Source organism: Dermochelys coriacea, chromosome 4 (genome assembly GCF_009764565.3).
Source record: "Dermochelys coriacea isolate rDerCor1 chromosome 4, rDerCor1.pri.v4, whole genome shotgun sequence".
In the NCBI taxonomy this organism is placed as follows: domain Eukaryota; kingdom Metazoa; phylum Chordata; order Testudines; family Dermochelyidae; genus Dermochelys; species Dermochelys coriacea.
In genome coordinates this window covers 112,490,071-112,516,938 of record NC_050071.1, presented here as the reverse complement: position 1 = coordinate 112,516,938, position 26,868 = coordinate 112,490,071, and positions in this window count along the sequence as shown.

The window sequence follows — 26,868 nt, the reverse complement described above, 5'->3', positions numbered from 1 at the left end:
AGGGATAGTTGAGCAGCAGTACACCATTCCCTTCTCACAGATCTTGGTATGGTAACATTCTGTCAGCTTTTTTCACTGCTGCTGCACATTGAACAGATGTTTTCAGAGAACTATCCATGATCTCCAAGATCTTTCTTGAGCGGTAACAGCAATGCTTAATTTGTGCCAGGGCTTGCCAGGGCTGATCCCTGGCACCTCTAGGTTTGGCAATTCAGCCAGTTATGAAAGTAAAAAAAATACTGCAGCCATGGCACCTAATTGCTTTAGCCCCAGCACCTCTTTCCTTACAAATTAAGCATTGGGTAACAGCTAACTTAGACCCCATCAGTTTGTATGTATAGTTGTGATGTTTCCCAATGTGTGTTACTTTGCACTTATCAACTTTCAATTTCATCTGCCATTTTGTTGCTCAGTTCCCCAGTTTAGTGAGTTCCCTTGTAATTCTTTGCAGTCAGCTTTAGACTTCATTATCTTGAGTAATTTTGTATCATCTGCAAATTTTGCCACCTCACTTTCACTACCTTTTCCAGATCATTTGTGAATATGCTGAACAGCACAGGTCTCAGTACAGATCCTTGGGGGACTCCACTATTTACCTCTCTCCATTGTGAAATATGGCCATTTATTCTACCTTTTCTTTCCGACCTTTTTAACCCGTTACTGATCTATAAGAGGACTTTCCCTTCTATCCCATGACTCCTTTGTTTGCCTAAGAGCTTTTAGTGAGGAACCTTGTCATAAGCTTTCTGAAAATCTAGCTACACTATTTGGACTGGATCACCCTTGTCCACATGTTTCTTGACATCCTCAAAGAATTGTAATAGATGGGTGAGGCATGATTTCCCTTTACAAAAGCCATGTTGATTCTTCCCCAATATATTGCATATTTCTAGGTGTCTGATAATTCTGTTCTTTAATATAATTTGAACCAATTTGCTGGTACTGAAGTTAGGCTTACTGGACTGTAATTGCCAGAACCTCCTCTACAGTCTTTTTTAAAAAATTGGTGTTACATTAGCTATCTTCCACTCATCTAGTACAGAGGCTGATTTAAGCAATAGGTTATTTACCATGGTTAGTAGTTCAACAATTTCATATTTGAGTTCTGCAGAACTCTTGGGTAAACATCCTCTGGTCCTAGTGACTTATTACTGTTTAATTTATCTATTTGTTCCCACACCTCCTCTACTGACACCTCAATCTCAGACAGTTTGCAAAAAGAGTAACTTGGGTGTGGGGATTACTCCCATATCCTCTGCAGTGAATACAGATGCAAAGAATTAATTTAGCTTCTCCACAACGGCCTTCCCTGAGTGCTCCTTCAGTACCTCAATTGTCCAATGGTCCCATTGGACCCCATTGTTTGGTAGGCTTCCTTTTTCTGTTGTACTTAAAAAAACATTGCAGTTAGTTTTTGTGTCCTTAGCTAGTTGCTTGTCAAAGTCATTCTTGGCCTGACTTATATTTTTCACTTGACTTTCTACACTTGAATTTCCTAGATCAAGATTATAAATGTAGGGAATGGTGCAGTTTGTGCACCCCTCCCTGTGTATTTCGGAGCTCCCTGAGAAACTGACTCTGTACTAGTTACATAAGTTGGCCTTAATGTTACAAAATTTGAACAAAATCCAAAAGTTCTTATTTAATGCCTACTGTGGCAAACCTCCATTGACAACAATGATTAAGGAAGAAGGATTAAAGAGTTTGACTCATTTCTAACTATATATATGGAATACACTGTTGTCAATATATATATATATGGAATAATCATTCTTTCTTTAAAAAATAGTTATTCTATTCAGCACTTCCTTGATCTGTTTAAATACAAAATAGAAAGATGTGATTAAAAAGGAGTACCCATATGCAGGCAGGACCCATTCACACCAATAATAAATATTTGCTTCATTCATGCAGACTGCAGTTCATGGATGGTTCATGAAAGTTCTTGAGTGAAAATAATCTATGGTGGAAGCATCCATAAGAGAATCTTAAAAAATGCATCTGGTCCAAATAATGTAAAGCTGCCAAAAAGCAGATCAAATAAACTTTTATCAGTCATTGACAAAAATAGTCCATCATAACTCAAATTACATATACGTACAAACTTTTTTTTCTCTCTTAAGCAAAAACTCAAGAACTGTGACCCTTGTTTGAGGGTCTATATCAGATGAATGCTGCTAAACTAGTTCTATAGAAAGAGTGTGAAGTATTCTTTGTACGGTGAGAGAACATTAATTATGATGTAGTGAAAACTGTGTATACACAACTAATCAGCCCTTCTTTCCAATGAACATTGGTGTAGAGTAGTCTGTATGATCATATCACAGCTAATGTTTTCCTTTTTTTAACCAAACTACTTAATCCCTGGTGCTTTCTGATTTCCTTCATAGACTTAGTTTTCATGAGGTCACATGGCAGAAGAATAAATATTTAATGAGGAAAATGTCAGAAACAGAAATAGGCCAGAGATTTTTTTTAAAAAAACTTTATTACCAACCCTTTACGTAAAAACAAAAGAAAAACATTATAATTTTCGACCTAGTGTTCTCATTGGTCCTGTTTGTTTAAACAACAGAGGCAGTTTAGTGCTGTGAGCTTCAGGGTTGAAGCAGAGATTCAGTAGAATCATAGGTTTCAGAGTAGCAGCCGTGTTAGTCTGTATTCGCAAAAAGAAAAGGAGTACTTGTGGCACCTTAGAGACTAACAAATTTATTAGAGCATAAGCTTTCGTGAGCTAATGCATCCGATGAAGTGAGCTGTAGCTCACGAAAGCTTATGCTCTAATAAATTTGTTAGTCTCTAAGGTGCCACAAGTACTCCTTTTCTTTTTTAGTAGAATCATAGATTCTAATCCAGTATGGTTGTTTCAATATTTTATCTTTCCAAGGTAGATAATTTGAGAATATTACTAGTATATTAGCTAAAGAATTCTTGGCACTTTACAGACAAAATACAGACACAGTCCCTTCCCCCACAGAACTTACCATCTGAATGTAGGTATGATGCAACTAGTGAAAGAAGCAAACAGTAGGCAGGGCTGGCTCTAGGTTTTTTGCTGCCCCAAGCAAAAAATTTGCCACCCCAAGCTCCGAGAGCACAACCGCCCAAGCAAAATAAACAAAAAAAAAGTATGGCTGGAATGCCGCCCCTGGAATTGTGCCGCCCCAAGTACGTGCTTGCTTTGCTGGTGCTAGAGCCCGTCCTGACAGTAGGGAAGGAAGAACAACAGTTACAATAATAAAATCACATGATTACAGTGGTTTGTTATGTGCACTTTTTATATCTGTTTATAGATAGATATATCTATAAACAGCTTGGCAGGATTTTTTTTTTTTGACAAATTCAGACAGAGAACAGATATCTCACTGGTCAGGACACCTCACCTTTTCTCTGCCTGATTTGTAATAGAGTTTTTTAACCTTGGTGCCCCACATTTTAGGTGAGTGCCCTAACCTTCAGGTTAAAGAATCAGTCTTTCTCTGTCAGTCTCAGTCAGTGCCCAGGTTAGACATGCTCTGAGGATGAATCAGGGTTGTATAGTGAAGGAAGTTGTTAACTATAGGACCCTGCCTTATATGTTGCAGAAGTTGGAAGTAAATGAGGCAGATTGTTACAGGAAGAAAAAGGAGGGTCTCATGTTTAAGGCAGTTGAATGCCGCCATGGAGAACTGGATTCTATCCCTGTCTTTGCCACAGAGTTCCTGTGTGATGCTGGGCAAGTCACTTAATCCAAACTTTTAACTGGTGGTCACTAATTGTGTGTTCCTCATTTTCTGGGAGCTCAACTTGAGACCCAGGGGTCAGATTTTCAGAAGTTCTAACCAGTCACAGCTAGAGCTGGTTGGGAATTTTTCAATGATTTTTTCCTCCCATAAAATGTCTGTTCATTGAAACTGAAACTGGTTGTGGGAAAGGGTGAGTTTTGTTGAATTTCCCAACTTGAAAATTTTTTGGAAAAAATTTTAAATTGTCAAAATGGGTCATTTTTATATAGAAGGTTTCAGTTTTTCATTTCAAAAGGACTTTTTATTTTGAAATGTAACCTAATTTACACTAATAAAAGTTAAGAAAAGAAAAAAGGTCAAAATCAGAGCTAATTATCAAAACAAAATGTTTCAAATTAGTTTTTGGTTTGTCAGTTCAAGAAAACATTGAGATTTTGACTTTTTGTCCTGATACAAGACAGGAAAAATTTTCAAAATCTCAGAAATTCCCCAATGACATGAAAACCATTTCTCAACCATCCCTGCGTACAACTGCAATTGAAGTCAATGGGAGCTGTGCCTGAATATATGGAGTGCTCTATGATACATATTGTTATAGTTCAAGACAAATACATCTGTATCCCTCCCATGTGACCCACCCAGGGCAGCTACTTAAAGGTTTCTGGCTCCTAGCCATCACCTCTCTTGAGCAGAGAACCACATCTCTCTCCCTCCAGCCTGGGATTTTTCCAGGCTTCACAGGTCTCTGCCTGCACTGATATCCCCAGAGAGCCAAACTGCCAAAAGGCACTTTGCTTTATCACCAGAGGCTATGAACAGAGTAATTGCCAGCAGTTACAAGTTATCACACAGTTCTTTATATGCAAGTATATTTATTCTTAAGATGAAAACATATTAAAAATAAAAGAACCTACCCACATGCTAAAAAGCTTACCACAGGTCACTTCAACTCCAACTTTGGGCTCAGGTAGGTATCAGTCTTTCAAAACCCACAGCTGGGTTCTCCCCATGGTTACAAGTTCATAATTGTCTCAGATTCAGAACCAGAACTGCCTTGAATAGTTCAGTCTTTCCTTTATATAATTTAGGCCTTTGATTTGGCCTCATGTAACAAGTGATCAGCAAACAATGGCTCACCCCTGAGGATGTAGCTTCAAAAGACTGGGTTTTTGCATACCCGAAGATGGGGAACTTGCATTCACCTGCCTCTAGATATTCCCCAGGAAACCCACTTAACTCTCTTTGTTCCAAGAGTCCGTTCTTGACTGGCACATTTTTCAGTATAGTCCTTTGAACCTCCATGTCTCACATCTGTCACATATCTCCCCTTGAGAGGTTATATACAATTCCATCCCAGAATAATACATAAACCATTCATTGAATAGAATGGAACCAAAAGATACTTAAACTTAATTCAATAAGGTGTCCCAAGGAAATGGCAAGAAACTGCCATATCTGTCACAACTATATACCATGAATGTACTATATAGTTTGAAAAAAACAGGTACTAGGCATCTATATTTGGGCACCAAAAATTAATGGATATTATTTACCTTATTCTCTCTGTGCCTTAGCTTTCTATCTTCAAAATGGGATGATACCACTTCCTCACCTCAACAGGTTTTTGTGAAGATAAATTAACAATACAATGGCAACTATAAGAAGTGACACACACAAAGACTGGCTTGTTTTTCTAATCTCTTATTTATAGCCATTTTGATTTAAAAGAGTGTGGTCTCATCTCAAAACTATATTTCTTCTCTAAGTATCATCTTTAGATATACACTTCTGGTCCAATGTAACTTTTGATATGTGAGGTTGGAAGCATAATAGATCTGTATTTTTCACTGAGAAAGCCATCCAGCTATGTTTCACTACACGCAAGGCTGCTTTGGCTTTTTTATTATAATGCAAGATCTATTATAATCTTTGAGAGTCAAGTAGGACACATGACATCTCTTCTATGCTGCTAGCCTGCTTTGGAGTGTAGGCTGCATGGAAGAGGGTGCTGGAGCTTATGTGTGGGTGTGCACCCAAGGCTGGTACTCTGTGTGGTACCCAGAGAAGGTCTTCATTCCTCAGGCAACCTGTTTCCACTTTGCATATGTGGGGTTTTTTTATGGTACTTGAACTGACCGCACCAAAACCACAACTTTAACAAACTGTGGGTGCAACTTTTGAAACGCCTCAGAACCCTCCCTCCTGGCAAAAAATCACAGCTTTCTTACAGCCCTATGTCTCCATCCTTTTATTTTTTTATTTTCCCCTCTGTTTCAGGGTTATTCTATTTTTCAGGTTTTCTAAAAGTTGCTGGTGCAACCAGATTGGCCTTCTATTACTTTTGCAATTTTCTTTTTTCAATAGGATAGTTTTCTGATGTGCCTCAGATAGTTCTTCATCCAGAAATGCTCAGCTAGTCCAAATTCCTCTTTCCCCTTGGTCTTGCTACCCATGCTACCTTCCCTATTAAGAGCCAATTTCTGCCTTCAAGTACACGCTAATTCTAGTTAAAGCACTGACAGCCATGTGAGTGCATGCAAGGACAGAATTTGACCCTGATTCCCAGTTGTGTAAATTCCCATCTTTTGATGTCCATCATAGGTTTGAAATTGTATGAAAGAAAAAAGAAGGAAAAGTGCTACTTTTTGTCTAGTGGTAACAATAGCTGAAAATCTCACATTTTGTTTCGCAAAGATGTTTTATTACTACATATCACCATAAATAATATTCATCACCCAGTAAAAGTTCAAATAGTAGGAGTGACAATGCACCAACATTGTTTCTTGTTTTGGACATTCCCATAATGGAAACTTTTTGGATGGATATGTAATGTGTCTCAGAGTCCACTGGCAGATAGGAATAGATTCTGAGGTCCCTTTCTTGGAGTTAAGGTCTGAAAGTAAGAATTCCTGAAAAACTATGAAGACTGCCTTATATTTGTTTTACAGAGCAAAGCAATGTATTTTCAATAACTTTACCACAGATGGGATACCATCTGTTAGCATATGGCATTGACTTTTGAAGGAATGTGTTGGATAATATATGTAGTTTTGGTCATTTAAATAAAACAATTTTTAAAAAAAGAAGATCCTGGGTCATACAATAGCTCACTAAGTGCCTTGATCTTATGTTGTAACTTCAAGGGGTTCCATGCAGGCAGAACAGTCCACCTGCATGGATCACAATGCAGGATCAGGGTCTAAAGGAGTAAAAAATTGTTCCAGAAGGTGGTTTAAATATAGCGCCCGTAGACTATATTTGGAAAAGAATGGCTTCTACTTACACCAGTACTGGAATTTGAATTTGTTCAGATTTCTTGAGCAGGGTAGGGGTGGGGAAGGGGTGGGAAAAGTGTGTGTGTGTGTGTATGTAAGTTTATTTTTTGTCCAGAAAAGTATATTTGTGAATTGGGATAACTACTTCACTGGCATAGCTATAATACTGTAAAGTGCTCTAAAACAATAAGATATGAGGAAATATTGATAGGTGATGACTGCAATATCAGGGCATAGTCTAGTTAAGAGATGTCAGTTTTGTTATTAACATAGACCAGCTTACACTCTCTTTCAGATGTGCAACTCCATTCATTAGCCTGATTCTCCAGTTCATTTCACTAGTTTATGTGAGTGTGACTCCACTGAAGTCAGACGTGCATAAACTCAGTGGCATTACATGAGCACAAAAATGGTGTAATGGAGCTGAGAATTAGGTGTACAGGCAATGGGAATTCACCCATGCAATTGAGAGTAGACTCTATCCCCTAAGTTTTACACATCTTTTATTTTTAGAAGAAGTATGCAGACTGAGTAAGCATGCAAGAGTATGGATATGGACTGTATGTATTTCTACATGCTATGACCAAGAAGGGAATTTCATGGAACAATGGTGCATGCTCAGTAAATAAGATCTGTGTTCATTTTCAATGCTGGTTGCTATCAGTTTCTGGCAAGAAAGGTACTATACAATGTCAGAATGACCAACACCTATGGGGCATTATATGAGACGACTGCATTAAATAAAAGGGTTAGTGGTTTAGTTAAGCCTCTATTTTCCAAAGCAGGTAAGCTGCTTTTTTTCTGAAGACAGGAAATATAAATTATTTAGCTTGTGATTTCATCAGTTTTTAATGGCTGGGTTTTTTAAAGAAAACTTATAATGGTATATCGTCCTTTCAATTCCACTTAGCAACATGACTGTGCCTTAACAAAGGTTTTTGTAGCTTAATTTTCCATTAGCTTCTGGGCAATGGAATTGAACTTCTGATTTGAGTATTTTAGAACTTTTTCTCCTCAGATCTCTTTTGGACTTAAAAGAAGCTTTAGGCTTTTTTCACGTTAGCACTTCTGCCTGCAAAACTTTTGTCGGTCAGGGGTGTGAAAAAAAGACATAGGTTTCACTGACAAAAGCATTGGGGTGGGCAGCACTATGTCAGCAGGAGAGCATCTCCTGCCAGCACAAACCAGCTACACAGAAGAACTTACAGCGGCATAGCTGCAGCGGTATAGCTGTGCCACTGTAAGATCCATGGTGTAGACATAGTCTTAAACTGATTAACTGACTTAAGATACAGTGATACTACTGTCTTGTGGTGTGTGATTACAGCTCATGTACACATAGCCAAGCTCACTTTAACTTAGCCATTTGGGGTACCAGAGAAGCGAAGCTACAGCAGCATGGGCTTTGGTGCAGGCTGTACAAGCTTTCCCGGAAACTGGGTAAGCAGTCAGGTGGCTAGCCCATGCTGCCACAGCTTCACTGCTCCAGTATCCAAACTGTCTAGATTAAAGCTAATTCAGATATGTGACAAGAGCTACGATCACACCACATGACTGTAGTGCATATATACCCTTAGACCCCTGGTGTTCCTTGAAGGAGAACTTCTTTCAGAGCCTTTCGCCACAAAAGACTTTCACAAAAAAACATATTGTCTGTATTTCTTTTCCCATCTGCCCAGAGACATTAATGCCACATAAGCCCTCAGTTTTGTAGCAGATGGTCCTCACTCAAACAGCTTAAATACAGCACAGTTATAAGAAACTGATATAAGAACAAGAAATATGTGTTGAAATCTAATTTGTTTTGCATGCCCACCATGATAGGGACAACATCCCCCTTGGATTAAATGATTATTAACTCAACAAGCCATTTTTGGATACTCAGTGAGATACCTTAAAGGAGCCTGACTGAATATCAGGCCCATCTAAGGTGTCTCAAAATGGACATGCAAAAATATGAGGCACACAAAATCACTAGTCACTTCTGAAAACCTTGTCCCCTATATATACAACATAGTTTGAAAATGCAGTCTAAGTTTATAGAATACTGTGAGGGGTCCCTGAGACGAAAAGCACTAAATAAACATTAATTAATTAATTATTAAATGTGGTGTGAATGTGTGTTTGTAATTCTGTGTTCCTAAATAAACCCATAAATGAAAGCTTAGTGTATGTTGTTTGCAGATAAACAGTGAGTATTATCATGTTTTAGACTATTTTCACCAAAAAATTATGTGGGTTGCATCCGATGAAGTGAGCTGTAGCTCACGAAAGCTTATGCTCAAATAAATTTGTTAGTCTCTAAGGTGCCACAAGTCCTCCTTTTCTTTTTGCGAATACAGACTAACACGACTGCTACTCTGAAACCAATCAATGATTTGACACTGTATCTAAGGATATAAGCAAAGCAACAACATAATTTATTTTCAGATCTCACTTTCAGCATGTTGCCAGCGTAGGTCCCAGATTAATCATATGCATAACTTTAAAGAGGGAGTAGTCCTATTGATTTCAAAGGTCTACTCATTTGCTTAAGGTCACATACATGTGCAAGTATCTTGCTGAATCAAGACTTTAGTCACATGTATGATTCTCCTTTTATTGTGTCCTGCTCAATATATTTGTTTCTTTTGTTATTGTTCCTAAAAAAAATGGTGGTGGTTTTTGGTACCTTTTCATCTCTACAACTTTCATTTCAAAATAGCCATGCAGCAATTTTAAATATCAGATGTACTATATAAAAACAATAAATCATTCCTAACAGCCATTGTTCAATAATTCAGATCTGACCTAAGATAAAGCCAGCTGAGAAAAGGGTAATTTTTGTAAAGGACCTCTGATTTATTCAAACTTTTGTTATTGCAGCTAATTATTTTAGAGCATATTGCAAATATAAGGCAATGAAAATAAACCAAAGCACTATAAAATTAGCTATGCAGATCCTGAAGACAGTTTTATTTTCTCTTGTTACTACTACTCTGCTTCATTTCTTATGTCTAAAACAGACCAATGGTGTAAATACAAATAATTTTAATATGCTCTGTTCATAAAACCAATCGTTTGAAAGTGATGTTTAGATACAAATTAGCTTACAAATGAGCATCAAATACAAATTCAGATCTGATTTCAGACAGATGGATAGTGCTGTGCTGCCAATATTCTAACAAGGGGCTTCCACAAAAAAATGTGCCCTTTGGCCTGTGACAAAGCTAATGTGTATGTAATAAAGACAGTGGGGTGTATGCTTTCTGAATGGAGGGGAGAGAGACTGGGAAATCTCTTTGCTTTCCTATTTAAACAAAAATAATCATGACCATAATCCCTGATTTGCAGCTTTTTAAAAGTGATGGCATGATAGAAGTCCCAAGGATCAAAGCAACACCATCTGGCATACAAGCTTCTATTAAGCTGCACTCTGCAGGAAACATCTATATTTTTTGCCTGAAAATTATCCTAAGTATATTGATAGAACAACACCCGTACTCAGGAGTCTGCCTCTTTCCCACCCTCTGTCCCAACATACTTCCTATATTAGGGATGAAGAGGAGGATGCAGCATTGTTGCCAGCTATACCACTATGATGCTCATCCAAGACTCTCCGGTGTAAAGGGAATCCCCAGCAGGGGACAGGTAGATAGTTTCCACTTCCTTTTCCCCTTCTGAGTATTGCAAAGAATCTATCCTTATGCATTTATGGCATCCCTCACAAGAATTAATCAAACAAGTGACTCGTTTAGCTCAATAACCTATCTCTGACAGTAGGCATTACCTGATTCTGCAGAGAAAGGTGCAAGAACTCAATAACCTAATAAGTACAGAATAACTAACCATATTATGATTTTCCTTCCAGCCCCAGTTAATGGTTGGCTTATGCAGAAAAGCATGAGGGTTTATCATCACATATATTACAAAAATATCACAACCGTGGATACCTATAATTACCTATAATGCTATTCCTTTGAATACTACTAAGCAGCTGATCCCAATGATATACTGTGGTAATGAGTTCCACATGTTAATTATGTGCAGTGTGAAAAAAAGTGCAAAATGCTTTGCAGATAGGTACTGTACAATGGAGAGATTATACTTAAGAAATGCACACAGTGAACTCAGGTAGACAGAAAGGGGGAAATGATACTCATTTATGGAATAGAGGAAATGAAAAGAGAGGCAAAATGTAATAGTGATAAAGAGCTCAATGAGGGAGGACTCATTTTTCAGTGTAAATATAATGTAGTGGCCATGTTATTATTACAGTACTAATAAAACATTGATATTCTATGTAAAGTGTCATTTTTACTTTTATCAAATAAGGGCCCAGTTTAAAAAATGCAATTCTTTCAAAGCTGCTGTACCTTTAATTAGGTTGTGGGTTTATCTTACAGAATCTGAAAAGCTGGTATGTTCTAAGAACAATTCATGGTAGCAAATTGGATTAATACCTTAAGAAGCAGATAATATCTGATGATTGACCTTACTACTCCATTAAGTATTCTGTATTTGCCTTGATTGTTAAAATATAGTTGTCTGAACTTTCTATAACTTTTAAAATGAAGGAAACTGAAGTCAAAAAAATTATTCAGATGATGAAATTTTCTTAATGAAATTTTAAAATAAGCTTTCAAATTTAATTTCTGCTCAGGGCTTCAACTAGCAAATTTTTTATACCAAGTTCCAAGTCTGGGATGATAAGAAAAAGTATCTAGAGCTTACTTGCTGGAACAAATCCACATAATGCCACATGAAAAACTGCAAGCTTGATTCCCTACTGCACCTGAGGCTGTTGGGAACAGATCATGGTTCCCTGATTCCCAGCCACCTGACCTCAATGGATGCCAACGTTAACTTATGCCACTAATGTAAGGTCCCTGGGGCATCTATGCCAGTGAAGAATAGGGTATAGCACAGTAGAATTCTGCCTTTGACAACCTAGATTTGCTAAGTTGCTGGCTGAGGCAGCAACAATATGTCAGAACTACTAGGCAATGGAAGTGTTCCAAGCCAGGTTATGACCCTGAGCAGACTGAAAAGACTGCTTCCCTTAAGAGCCTATATAGCTGCCTTGGGATCACCTGGGTGGGTCCTCACCTTGGATTGGCTGATCCCTGATTGAATGACAAGCCTATCACAAGACCCACAGGTAATTGCCTCTGACTCAGGGATGATTCATAAGGCTTATGTGGGCTCAGGCTCAGAGCTAAATCAAAGATGACTCACACAGTCATCTCCCATCCCCTAATTTCTCTTTCCCTGTTGTGGATTATGGGAGACAGTAGGCCTAAATCCGCCTATATCTAAAAGCCCTCCCCTTAGTTGGTGGGGAGAGGCCAGTGAACCCAGGCCACAACTGAATACTGGGGACAACAAATGAAAGAACAAGGATGTGAGTGAAGGTCATAAGGTGAAAATCAGGTACCTGGAAGGGACACCAAGCACAGAATCTCCAACAGTGCCCATGACTCCTCAAAGACATTCAACGAGTCAAAACACCCAGAGAAACTCTGCTCAGGGATGTGACCACACTAGGGGTCAGAAATAGGCCACACTGGCAGAGCAGCACCATCCAACTTCCTCCTCCTTGTGTGATGGATGGCCATATGGGCCAGTGCCAGGAGCAGGTTGATGAGGAGGTTCCATGACCTTGTGCTACCACAGATGGGATGTGCTAGGATCAAGAGGTGCAGGGAAAAGTGCAGCCAAAACCTTATTGAAAGGCTCTGGAGGAGCCAGAAGACACACTGTAACCTAATGCAATCTACAAAGATGTCTTCTTCTCACCCCAAAAGGGATAGGTGGCGGGAGAGTTTCTGAACTGTGCCAGGTACACACTCATGATCACAGCACATGAAGAAGCTGCTAACTAATATCCCTGGTGGGCCATGGGACCAGAGTGGAGTACAGATTGGTCTACCAGGGTTGCTTGCCTAGTTAGGTGGCAATAGATCCCGCCACTTGTTGTTAGAACAGGACACAAGGGCAAGGAAGTGAAGGGTGTGAAGCACAGATGCATGCAGATGTTTTCTGGGCATGGTGTGGATGCAGACCAAGTGGAAGGCATTTAGCCGATTTAGATTACATGTTGGGAGTGGCCAGGGAGGCTCATGTGGCAGGAGTCTGATGACGAGATCCAGTGGGTAAGGGTGGTAGGTAGATGAGGAGCACCCTCCTGCAGGACCTGCTCAAGGTAAGCAAGAGAAGCAGGAGGTAAGGCTGCCTTTACCTCCTAGAGCACACGATGGGGGACCCATGGGGTGGACAGCCCCAGGAATTGGCTAAGTGCCATGGGGTCAATCCAGTCCCTCTGATCATAATCCAGGAGGTCTCCAACTCTGGTGGTACTAGCCAGGACCAACTTCCCACCACTTGCATACATAGATGGGGGTTGTGTAGCAGGGTTTTTGCAAGGAGGTCCACCCTCTCGGTGACTGCTATGGACTTGATCGTGAAGACTAGCTTCCAGGTCTTGAGGAGGTTCTGGTAGAAGACCAGCACCTCAGAGAGGTCTTGGGGGAGACTTCTCAGGTGGAGGTACAAGAATTGTCAGTTTATCAGAGCCCTTCGAGGTTGCAGAGGGAGATGTGCACCAGAATGCTCCATGCCAGACTACCTGCGCTTTAAAGGAATCGCTGCAAGGCCTGAAGGAGGAAAGCATGGACCGGGCTGCAAATGCAGACCGAGCCCTGTCCCCGCTCCCCTTATGGGAAGGATGGGAGAGAGGAGAGGGTTCCAGTGCAGGAGGCACTGTCATCAATGGTGGAATTGGCTCAGAGGGAAGCAGAGCTGTCTCAGCTTGTTGCAAAGCAGCCAAGATGTTGGCAGATGCCATGAGGCATGGGTGTTTGGGTGCCGTTACATTGAGAAGGTGGGAGATGGGGCTCGCTGGACCGGTGTTTTGCAGTAAGTGTTGCGTTTCTGAGAATCAGGCAGATTGTTTCATTTTCCAGGAAGTCTGATAGGTTCATGTCTCTGAGATATGTGTTTAGAATTTCCATTCGCTTGCTGTTACAGGAGCACCTTTAACCCCCACCCCTTCACGGTCTGCACAAGAAATGCTCTCCCAGGTTACAGGCCTCCAGTCATCATCTTCCTCTGGGCAGGGATCCTCCTTCTTGAGCACAGGTTTAGGCTTGTAGCCACCTTACACTTCACTGTTGATTCCCTCAGCCAGTCTGACTAAAGTCCAGCCCCTGCATTTTGTTTCTCCCCAAGGGCTATGACCAGTGTATTTCAGAGGTTACCAGTAACCAAGTAGCTCTTTCAAAGAGAGTACATTTAGTTTAGGATAAAATCCTTACAGAGAAAAGATATAAAAGAATCTAAATGTATATTTAAGCTTACCAGTGGCCCCCATCAGTCCTGTGGAGACCCTGCGAGGTTCCAGTCCTCCACACTCTTCTGAAGGGTTTGTTTCCCCTTGGACAAAAGATCATGTCCACTTGTTGAATAAAAACAAAGCCCCCTCCATCAGTTCAAGCTCAGCTTTTATACCCCAAAAGCCTTTGTTCTCAGGCCTCCTGAAACAGGTAAAACCTGTCACTGCCATTTTCCCCAGGGGCTGTGCATAACCAGTTTTGAGATTTTGCATTAATCACTCCCTAGTGATTCCAGGTTCCACAGAAAACCCCTCAATGAACCAGGAACAGACAAGTGTATATATAGCACTTATTGATACAAAGGTCCATGAACATTCTAGGCAGGGGTGAAAGTAACTTACATTCCTTACTGGTACAGTCGTATTGCAAGCAACCCACCTCTCCTAAACACTTAACTTCATGGAACCCTTTGCATTACTTTGATATAGAAATTAAAGCTACTACTACCAATACTGTCTCTAATAAAATTGTAATATTGGAATAAAAGCCTGAAAAGTGAAAACTCACTGTCACATTTTTCTCCTTCCTCCTCCTCCGGCCAGGCTGCGGAAGGCAGCCTGACTTGGCACTTCACCCCCACCTCGCACTCAGTAGCAGCCATGACTCCCCTCCAGCTTGCGGAGGGGAGGAGGGGACTGTCTGATGGAGAAGCCCAGGGGTTGCCTGCATAACATCTTAAACTCAGCTCTGTCCACAATTCCACCTGCAGGATTAGGGGCCATTTCTGGCATCCCTTATTTATTTCATAGTTGTTAGTGTGACCAAGGAGCAGTTTTTTTCTGCCTGGATCCAATACACAAATACAATCGGAATCGGGGACCGTTTCCAAGTTCAAGTCTATCCCTCCCCATCTATCCCTCCCCAAACTGCTTGCAGATCCTTGTTGAAATGGTACTTTAAAAAAATGGAAAATGGGGTGGGAAAATGTGTCATGATGATCGGGGCTTATTTTTGGCAAATAAATTTTGCTAAAGCAAGGAAAGAATCACAGGGAAAGCAATTAGCCTGATAGACAAAACCACAAAGAGATCGGAGGGGAAAGCTGAATATTTAGGGAAATTATTGTGCTGCCTTTGAAAAAAAAATAGTTTCCATTCCACCCTATTTATATATTGAATTAAACACCTGAAATATCATTAGGATATATGGGCACGATCTCAGATCTTTCTGTTTTGTTTTTGTATTCTGCAGAGGCTGTAATTGACAACATTTTCTCTAAGTGTCTTGCATATTTCATGAAGGCTATTCTAGTTGTCCATCATTCACTTCTCCTTCACCCTACTACTAGCCACCTCATTGATGGACCCTGTGCCCTTTTATGCACCTGGGAAATTAAACAATCCTTGAGATCTGTGAAATTGTTAGGAAATAAGGAAGGTCTAGGTGGGGCCCTGATGGGCATGGCGCAGCGCAGCTCCTTGCCCCCGGGCTGGCTGGCTGTGGTTTTTGCCTCAGTTACTTACTCCTTGGCAGACCCAGCCCAGCGCTGGGTGCAGTGGCAGCTCCTGGCTTTCTGCTATGGCTGGTTGCTATGTGTCACAATGCAGGTGCCGCCGACCAGCAGCGACCCCAGCAACTGGGCCTCGCCGGCTGCTGCCTGTTTAAACTGAGTTTAAGCTGTTATGCAGCCAATCCTGCAGGTTGAACTGCGGAAGGAACATAAGCTGAATTTAAGCTATTATGCAGCCAAAAGAGGTGAAAGTAAGCCAGTACTGAATGCTTCCGCCACTTTCTTACCCATACGCTGCTGCGTTTTTTTTTACCGGTACGCCGTACCAACCCATACCAGCTTACTTTCACCCCTGATTCTAGTGCCCGTAATATCTGGTTCATCTCAATATAATAGTCTTCAAAATTTTCATGCTGTCAAGGGCTTGCTCAAACATACATATAACATTCATAATGTAAATACAATAGTCTCAAGAGACATATGCGTTTGGGGCAAAAAACCTATCTGCCTTCAAGATTAAATTCGGTAAGTTTATGAAGGAGATGGGATAACATGATTTTGGCAATTAATTGGTCTTTAACTATTCATGGTAAATAGGCCCAATGGCCTGTGATGGGATGTTAGATGAGGTGGGATCTGAGTTACTACAGAGAATTCTTTCCTGGGTATCCGGCTGGTGAATCTTGCCCACATGCTCAGGGTTCAGCTGATCATCATATTTGGAGGTGGAAGGAATTTTCCTCCAGGGCAGATTGGAAGAGGGTTTTTTTGCCTTCCTCTGCAGCATGGGGCACGGGTCACTTCTGGAGGATTCTCTGCACCTTGAAGTCTTTAAACCATGATTTGAGGACTTCAGTAGCTCAGACATAGGTGAGAGGTTTATTGCAGGAGTGGGTCGGTAAGATTCTGTGGCCTGCATTGTGCAGGAGGTCAGACTAGATGATCATAATGGTCCCTTCTGACCTTAATATCTATGGGTCTATTGTCTATGAGTCATAACTGTCACACACATTTGAGGAGAAATGCTTCAAAGCATCCCAAACACTTACTTTAAACACTTACTTCCATAAGGACCCAATTTTTAAAGATATTCAGGTGCCTAAAGATGCAGATAGGTGATTTTGAAAATTCCACTAGGCACCTATTAGCATTTACATTTGGCCCTAAGTGACTTTACAAAATCTGGCCCTAAGTGGCTTGTAAAGTACATGGTTGGTTTTTTTACACTAATTCTTCTACCTCTCTCTCTGGGTCCTCTCTTACCCAGTATGCAGTTATCTGCACCAATCTGACCCAACTATAATATTTAACGTTGGGAGAGAAAATCCTCCCTAGACTAAGGAAGAACAAATTTATAAAATGAATCTGGGGTTTCTCCTCCATCTATACAAACCTCTCTCCATCCCCCCTCCACCAGAAAACCATACAATGCTTCTTCTTGACACAGTGTTGTGACAGGTGTAGGGCTACAGTGTTGTCAGTTATAATCCCTTACATGTCACACCTTCAATCATGCAATGGGCCATGCATGTTAAACAGAAGTCTGTTGTTTTCTAGTCTGTGGCAACAGAGTGCCAGGACATATGCTGTATAACCATATGGGTGTCTCTTTGCAGGACATATGTTGTACATCCTTAGGCATGAAAGCAACTAACAGGCAACTGTAAAAAAAAAAAAAAAAAAGCTCCAGAATAGCATTTTGTTTTTAAAATTACATTGGTAATTTATTCCATGAAGAGATTTAGAATTTAAATGAGAGGTATAATGGCTGTGAATGAGAGCAACATGCCACAACATTTCAATATAATTTCCTTCCAAAGAATTATCATAATTTTCACACGCAGGTAGAATATATAGACTTGAGTAGATTAGCTTTTGGAAGTAGAAATGGAAAAGTGACACAGAGAGGAGAACAGAGCTGAAATTTCAAAAGTAGTAAAAGTACAAGTGGGTCTTTCTGTGGTATGACGACAATGAAGAAAGAATATGAGGTTGCACTAGAAGGTAAGGAAAAGAAGAACAGAATGAAGAATCATTAAGATGAATTGACTATTTCACTTCTAGATCACTGTTTTAATCTCATCCAGGTTAGTAGCGAGACAAAGTTATTTTCTTCTGCTGGCTTTTCTTTGGCCTTTGTAAAATGAGCTGTTGAGCTCAGTCCAGTTTTTAGTGTACAGATCATCAGTTTCTCCACGACTATTGGCACAAATTGGCATAACAACCTAGGAACTGCCAGACCGGATCAGAACTATTGTCCATCTAGGCCAGTATTCTGTCTCTGACAGTGGCTAAATTCCAGCTGCTTCAGAGGAAGGTGTCAGAGCTCTGCTGAATATAGATACGGGATAATCTGCCCCCCACATCAGGTGTCAGCCACTGTTAGAGACTGTCTTAAACCCTGAACCATGTGGTTTAATATTCCTTCCAAATTATTTGTTATCATTAATTATGATGACTCTGGATAGTCTTGCTATACATACACATGCCCAATCCATTTTTAATTTTACTAGATTCTTGTTTTCATTGACTTCCCATGGCAATGAGTTCTACTGTCTAATTATGCTTTGTATAAAAAAGTACTTCCTATTACCAGTTTTGAATTTGCCATCTTTTAATTTAATCAACTATCCCTTCATTATTGTGTTCAGACAGGGAGAACAGAAGCTCTCAATCTACTTTCTCTATACCATTCATTACTTTGAAGACTTTTGTCATGTACCCTCCGACTCGTTTCCTTTCAAGGGTAAACAGTCCTAATATTTTCAATGTCTCTTCATACTCGTCTCTTCAAAACACGAGTTTTTCATGCCCTTGATTATTCTTGTTGCCCTTCTCTGAGCCCTCTCTGGTATCTTTGTTGGTGGTCTAGTTCCTATTGAACAAACACCCATATCACAAAAAGCAACATAGTACCTTGCTGGCAGAGAAGCCAAGGATAAATGAGCAGGGAGACTAAAGTATCCTCTCCCCCACAGAGATGGCAATGAGATATTTAGCGGGTGATGAAGATGAGGAGACAGAAGCTTATACTTACATTACCTGTACTATACCTCCTGCAGGGATAGAAAACTTAAGTTTCTTGGCTGGGAATTCAGCACTTCAGTAACTCAGCCAGAAGTTATGGGTCTATTACAGGAGTGGGCGGTCTATAAGTCTATAAGGACTTGTAACAAATGTAAAGGTACTCTGGTATGTGAGGGATCAATAAGTTCCTACTTCTCACATGGCTGAACTGGGCATGGTTATACAAGGAAAGGGAAAGCTGGTGCAAAGGGGCTACTGAGGGAAGGGTGTGTTCTCCCAGCTGACTGAAACTAGATAGGCCCCAGGGAATTATTATCTGGTAATACGATGATTTGTTCTGGCTTTCAGGTTTTTTTTAGAGATAAAGCAAGCCCTAAGGAAAGGGACATGAACTAAGCTCTAGCTGGGCCTTTTATTTTACCTTCCCCATCTGGTGAGACTACAAACCGGGTTACAAGACTAATTTCACTTTTACTAAAGCCCCAAGAACAGTATGGTCTACAGTATTAGGAATGAGTTGAACAGTCCAATTAAAACAACAGGCCCTCTCCCATAGTTGGTTTTGAGATCTGGGCGCATTTAGTCAATACCTAACCCCTCACCTTAGTTCTGCAAGCTTTGCCACTCTCTGGGATTTCCCTGGTAGTGATTTCCCAAACAGCACAGTGCTCTGCAGCAACCCAACATTTCATTGGATTGCAGCTTTCCAACTAAGAAATAAATCCTGAGGTCCACAACTACAAGGATGAATAGTTCCCTTCCATTCCCTGACACTGGGAGGAAGTCTGTAAACAAATGAATGATGCTGCGGGGAGAGTTGGGGAATGGAAAAGGCTGGGAGAAGAATACAAAGTTTCCACTGAAGATTGCTGGCACTGATTGGAAGGGGGAAATCCTCCTACCTCAAAAGGCCCAATTAGTCTGGGAAACTTTACATAAGAACTTGGGAACACTTATCTGAAGTGAACCAAAATTGAGAAACTTTGTAGACTCACTATTATTAGCCAAATTTTTTTTTTCCAAAAGAGTCTGAAACCTCTTGAATTGAAAACATCAATGGCTTCAGTCATTATATTCCTCTGTCAGTCACTTTTTGAACCCTTGGGACTTCTATTTTACACTCTAAGCCACAATTCCCTCTCTCCTATTAGCATAGCACACATGTAATATACAGACACACACACATTATTCACAGTAATTATGCTACACAAATACCTACATTCCAAAAGAGAGAATTAAAATTTGCCTTGATCATGGTCCTAGTAAATTAAGATATTTGAAAGACCTTGCTTTCAATGTTTTGTGACTCTTTAACAAGCATTACCATTTTAAAGACATTTTTAAATGCTCATTTTTCTAAATTTTTCAAATGTAGCACTGAAATCATTTTGATCGTAGCTTTGTCTAATTCACTTTTAATTGCACAATAAAAATGCCCAACTTCTTCTCTCTTTTTGGCTGATTTTTATTATTTAAAATAACCATTTTTTGTGTGCTAGGAAAAATATTTACTCCAAAATTAAAAACAGGTTTCTGTGTGGGTGTTCTAGTGTCTTTGTGGGTTGCTAGCTTTAGAAATATTTTGGTGTAAGGTTGTGCTATGTGAGCTTTATGAGTTTTTGAAATTGTTAAAATGTTTTAGGGTCTTATTTAACATTTGGGAGTGTTCCTTCCCTATCATTTTTCACTAGAAATTATAGTCTTAATGTAACTTCCAATAAAGGTTAAAACAAAGATTTAGGGTAGGGAAACTTTACCACTAAAGATTTGTTTTATGGGGACACCTCTACCAGTGTTATGTCTAAGATGTACATGAGTATAAATAAGAGCCAGAAATTAAGGGAAAGAGACAGCATGAGATCCTAGCCTCACTGAGGTCAATGGGAGTTTTGCCATTCATTTCAATAGGGTCATAATTTCAATCCCGTCAATAATTTTCGGTTTCCTAGATATGACCCTAATTCATGAGACCATCCCTATTCAGCAAAGCACTTAAATATTAGCCTTAAGCTCATGGGATTTCAGCATCAGTGCTATGCTTAACAAAGATGGATTTACACACTTGCTTAACTGCTTTCCTGAAGTTGGGTCTATTTGAAGAGAGCATCATTAGGTGTCAATGGAATAGCCTTAAAAACAGGCACTTAAAGAGAAATAATGAGCTAGAGTTCTCTTAAATAAAACTTTTAAAATCTGATATATCTCATCTCCTTCCTTCCGTCACACTCACCTGAGCAATCCACAAGTCCCTTCCCTCTGAAAAGCCTTGTCACAGAATGCTCCTCATCTTTTCTTTCTCCCACTCACCTATGCAATCTCTCCCCACCCAAGAATTTTGTTCTTGAGCTATTCTTACATCCCTCTAACCTTCCACCCTGCTCAGTAATTATGATATTTAGACCATTTATTAAAGTGACACAGTGTAACTCTTACCCTCTCTGAACCAAGAGTAAAAATTCATATTTCAGAGAAAGCAATTTTCTGCTTTAGACTACCATTCCCAGTTCATCTTAATAAGCCTAATTGCTTATTGCTACTCATCAACTTGGTGCCCTGTTGCCCTCTCAGATGTGTCCAGAATCCTCTGTGCCTATCACAGCAAAATTGCAAAAGAAAGCATGAGGATGAAATGAATGAACAGAAAATAGGGTAGTTACGTTTTGAATATGAATGGAGGAAGAGTGGGCTAGACAGGTTATTAAGAGGTTGAAGGGTGTGTACAAGGTGTTGGAGAGGATAGTAGTGATAGTGGTAGCCGATCTGGGTGGGAGTGGAGAAAAGGACACTGAAAAAAAGACAAAAGAAAAGGAGTACTTGTGGCATCTTAGAGACTAACAAATTTATTTGAGCATAAGCTTTCGTGAGCTACAGCTCACTTCATCGGATGCATGCAGTGGAAAATACAGTGGGGGAATTTTATATACACAGAGAACATGAAACTATGGGCGTTACCATACACACTGTAACGAGAGCGATCAGGTAAGGTGAGCTATTACCAGCAGGAGAGAAAAAAACCCTTTTGTAGTGATAATCAAGGTGGGCCATTTCCAGCAGTTGACAAGAATGTGTGAGGAACAGTAGGGTGAAAAAATAAATCTGGGGAAATAGTTTTACAATGTGTAATGACACATCCACTCCCAGTCTTTATTCAAGCCTAATTTAATGGTGTCCAGTTTGCAAATTAATTCCAATTCAGCAGTCTCTCGTTGGAGTCTGTTTCTGAAGTTTTTTTGTTGTAATATTCTGACTTGTAGGTCTGTAATCGAGTGACCAGAGAGATTGAAGTGTTCTCTGACTGGTTTATGAATGTTATAATTCTTGATGTCTGATTTGTGTCCATTTATTCTTTTACGTAGAGACTGTCTGGTTTGGCCAATGTACATGGCAGAGGGGCATTGCTGGCACATGATGGCATATTTCACATTGCTAGATGTATAGGTGAACGAACCTCTGATAGTGTGGCTGATGTTATTAGGCCCTATAATGGTGTCCCCTGAATAGATATGTGGACAGAGTTGGCAACGGGCTTTGTTGCAAGGATAGGTTCCTGGATTAGTGGTTCTGTTGTGTGGTGTGTGGTTGCTGGTGAGTATTTGCTTCAGGTTGGGAGGCTGTCTGTAAGTGAGGACTGGCCTGTCTCCGAAGATCTATGAGAATGATGGGTCATCCTTCAGGATAGGTTGTAGATACTTGATGATGCCCTGGAGAGGTTTTAGTTGGGGGCTAAAGGTGACGGCTAGTGGCGTTCTGTTATTTTACACTAACCCAGGAACCTATCCTTGCAACAAAGCCCGTTGCCAACTCTGTCCATTACCTAGGGAGGTGGTGGAATCTCCTTCCTTTGAAGTTTTTAAGATCAGGCTTGACAAAGCCCTGGTTGGGATAATTTAGTTGGGGATTGGTCCTGCTTTGAGCAGGGGGTTGGACTAGATGACCTCCTGAGGTCCCTTCCAACTCTGATATTCTATGATTCTATGATTCAGATATACTGGCCACTAGATAAGCAGTTTTCTGTTCCCTGATTGAACAGAACAAGGGCTGCTCCAGGCTAGGGTGGACACATGACTCCAATTAACCTGCAGTCAGGTGAGGCCGTTAAGGTAATGCAAACACCTGACTCTAATTCAGGCCCCTCTGATACTATAAAAGGGCTCACTCCAGTCAGGCTCAGGAGAGCCAGGGGAAGTGTGGTTGAAGGGCTGGGTAATGAAGACACCCTCAAGCCACTGGAAAGGGAGCCCTAAGGTAAGGGTGAAGAAGGCGTTAAAAGAGAGAAGTAGGAGAGCTGTGGGAAGTGGCCCAGGGAAATGTAGCAACTCTGGCAGTGAAAAGTTGGCTGCCAACAGCTGCTGCCATTAGGGTCCCTGGGCCAGAACCCGTAGTAGAGGGTGGTCCCCAACCCTACACTAAAGAAACACCTCCTAGGAGGAGAAGACAGGCCCCTGTCAGGACAGGAGGCTAAACGGCTCGAGAATAAGCCTGTAGAGACAACAGAGACTGTGGGAGTTCTCTCACAAACCTCCTTGCTGACTTATGATGAAAAGGGCTCAGTAGACTGTAACCCTGGCCTTAGAGAGAGAAGGGCTACATGGAAGGTCGCAGTGAGACTCTGAGGCTAGCATAAACTGCCTGGAAGCGCAGGACCCACAGGGACAAGGTTGGAACTCTGCCACAATACTTACATCCAGGTCATTAATAAAAATGTTAAACAAGACCAGATCCAGAAGAGATCCCTGTGGAACCCCACTTGAGACCTCCCTCCAATCCGACATCATTCCATTAATAGATATTCTTTGTCTGTGGTTTTTTAACCAATTATGTATCCACTTAATGGTAGTTCTGCCGCGCCTACATTTCTCCAGCTTACTTATCAGAATGTCATGTGGGAGTGTCAAAAGCCTTGTTGAAGTCCAAGTATATTATATCCACTGCATTTCCCCTATCCACTGTGACACTCTGTACCTTGGGGGAATACCATACACCCCCATGTTCATCCTTATAATATGATTGTGTGGTATCCAATGCAAAGTTTGTCATGTCGGGTGTCTTTGGAATGCTAATGATGCACTGAGCATTGTTCTTATAGTAATGTTATGTTATAGGTTGTAATTTCATGTATATAGTTATGAGGCTGAAAATGTGTGTTCAGGGCTTAGAACAGGCCCAGGCAAAACTCTCCAAGGGCAGAGGGGCAGTTCACACCTCATCAGGGCATGTATGGGACAAACCCAGCCCAGCCTCACAGGAACAAAGGACACTGGCCTAGGTAGCAACAAAGGATCAGTTGGACTCTCGAGTGAGTCACGCCCCATCTTTTGGTCAGTTTGGGACTACAATGAGATAATGCCCACTTGACCCTGAAAGGGGGGAAAGCCAAGAGGGAAGAAAGAACATGATAAAAGGGAGAGATGTTTGCCATGCTCTTCCTCTCTCTTTCACCTCCATCTACAGACATCACCACCAAGCTACTGAGGTGCTGATCAAGGGGGAGAGCCTGGCTGAAGGGCAACCAGCCAGCCTGTGGTGAGAAGCATCTAAGTTTGTAAGGACATTGAAAGTGTTAAGATCAGCTTAGAATGTGTTTTGCTTTTATTTCATTTGACCAAATCCAACTTCTTGTGCTTTGACATATAATCACTTAAAATCTATCTTTATAGTTAAAAAATCTCTGTTTTTAGTCTACCTGAAGCAGTGTGTTTGGTTTGAAGTGTGTAGAGACTCCCCTTGGGATAACAAGCCTGGTACATATCAATTTCTTTGTTAAATTGGTGAACTCATATAAGCTTGCAGTGCCCAGCAGGCATAACTGGACACTGCAAGATGGAGATTCCTAGGGACCGGAGTCTGGGACTGGAGGTATTGGCTAGTGTCATTCAGTTGCAGAATCCAAGGAGCAGCTCACTTGTCAGGGGCTGTGCGTGAACAACTCAGATGTGGGGGTTCTCATAGCAGAGCAGGGTAAGGCTGGCTCCCAGAGTCAAGGATTGGAATGACCTAGAAGATCACCAGTCCAGATAACACCAGGGGAATGTCACATCCACCAAATCAGTTATGCTGTTAAAGAAGACAATCAACTTGGTTTGGCATGATTTGTTCTTAATAAATCCATGCTGGCTGCTAGTGATTACCTCTTCCAGGTATTTGAAAATAGAATGTTTTATATATTGCTCTAGTTAGCTTTCCAGCTATCAAAGTCAGGCTGACTGTTCTATAGTCCCCCAGCTCATCCTTTCCCCCCTATTTAAAGATGGGCACTACGTTAGCCCTTTTCTTTTCTTCTGGAGCCCTTTCTGTCATCTATGAGTTTGTAAATATTATTGCCAGTGGCTTCAAGATTTCTTCAGCTAATTTCTTCAGTACCCACAGATTAATAGCATCCGGCTCTGTCGATATGAATTCATTCGAACTGGTCAGAAGATCTGACATGTTCTTTACTTATCCTGATCGGCATCCCTTCCCCTTTATTGTCTATGATAACTTCACTAGTTGTTTGGTCACATGTTATTTTTGTGAGAAGACTGAAGCAAAGTAGGCATTGAGCAGCTTTGCCTCCTATCATCTTCTGTTACCAGTTCACTTTCTCCATCAAGCAACAGACCCACACCATCCTTAATCTTTCTTTTTATTCTGACATATATGAAGACCCCCTTCTTGTTGTCTTTAACATTTCTTGCCAGCTGTAACTCATTCTTTGCCTTGGCTTTCCTGATTTTGTCCCTACACGCTCGTACTATTCGTATACTTCCGTGGTGACATGCGCCTCCTTCTATTTCCTGTATGTATCTCTTTTGATTTTTAGAAAGCTAAAAAGCTCCTTGTGCAGCCACATTGGCCTCCTGTGGTTCTTCTTATCTTTCCTCTTTCTCAGAATTGCTTCTAGTAATTACATTTTTTAAAGAACTGCCAGCCCCATTCGACTCCTTTTCTTCCTAACTGGTCTTTCCATGGGACCTTGCCTACTATTTCTCTGAGTTGGTTGAAATCTATCTTTCTGAAGTCCAGTGTCCTTGTTCTGCTGTTCTCATGTCCTCCTTTCCATAGGATCTTGAATTCTATCAGATCATGATCACTTCCTCCCAAATTCCCAACCACCTTCATGTTCACAACTAATTCATCCCTAATTCATTCATTCATCTAAAGTCAATGAGGAAATTAATAATTCTGTCTTCAGAACGCAGTTTTAATAGTGTGCAGTGGATAAGGCCAAGGTCCACACATTGAACAATGAGGATAAAACACAATATTAAATATTGGCTCATTAAATGAGAACTGACCATTCCATGCACTGAATGAAGCAGAGGTCTTGTGGAAAAAATAGCGTGAGATCACGTAATTATATATTGTATCATCATTTATATGCTCAATGGGGCTGAATTAAGGTTGCATAAGTAATCTTAATTCTGCCATTCCCTACCTTTTGAGTGCTTGACTTTGCAACTTTAATAATGTCTTTTTAATGTAGCTTTTTGCATGTAAACTATTCTTGTTTCACAGCAAGAGCAGGTACAATAACTCCCATTAAAAAGACAACTCTGGCCAACAGAATCCACATTGTGGTACGTGAGAGGATGCCGTTTTCTTCTGTGCTTAGAACAGCAAATACATGAGGAAATTACAACACCAGTGTTGGCAAAATCTTTTTAATTGTAATCATTGTACAGGTTGCCTAAAAATTCATGTGAAGATTTTCAAAAACGGGGATAAAGGTAAGCTATAGTCATAATTAGACACAGATTTTTAAAAGTACTGGGCACCTACAAGTTCCCACTGATGTTCACTGTGCTAGACAAAGTCCCAATGTACAGGATTAAATTTGACTCCAAGAATGTACAATATTTCATCAGGCTTTCTGCTGGCTATCTTCAGTGGTTTGTGTTTTTAAAAAGGCCTCTTTAAGTCAACACTCCTCAACAATAATATTACCCCAATGAGAGATTTTAATAACACAAGCAACCAGCATGTTTAAATACATAAAAACCACAGCAGGCTTGAGAAACCACAACACCACAGCAGGGTTG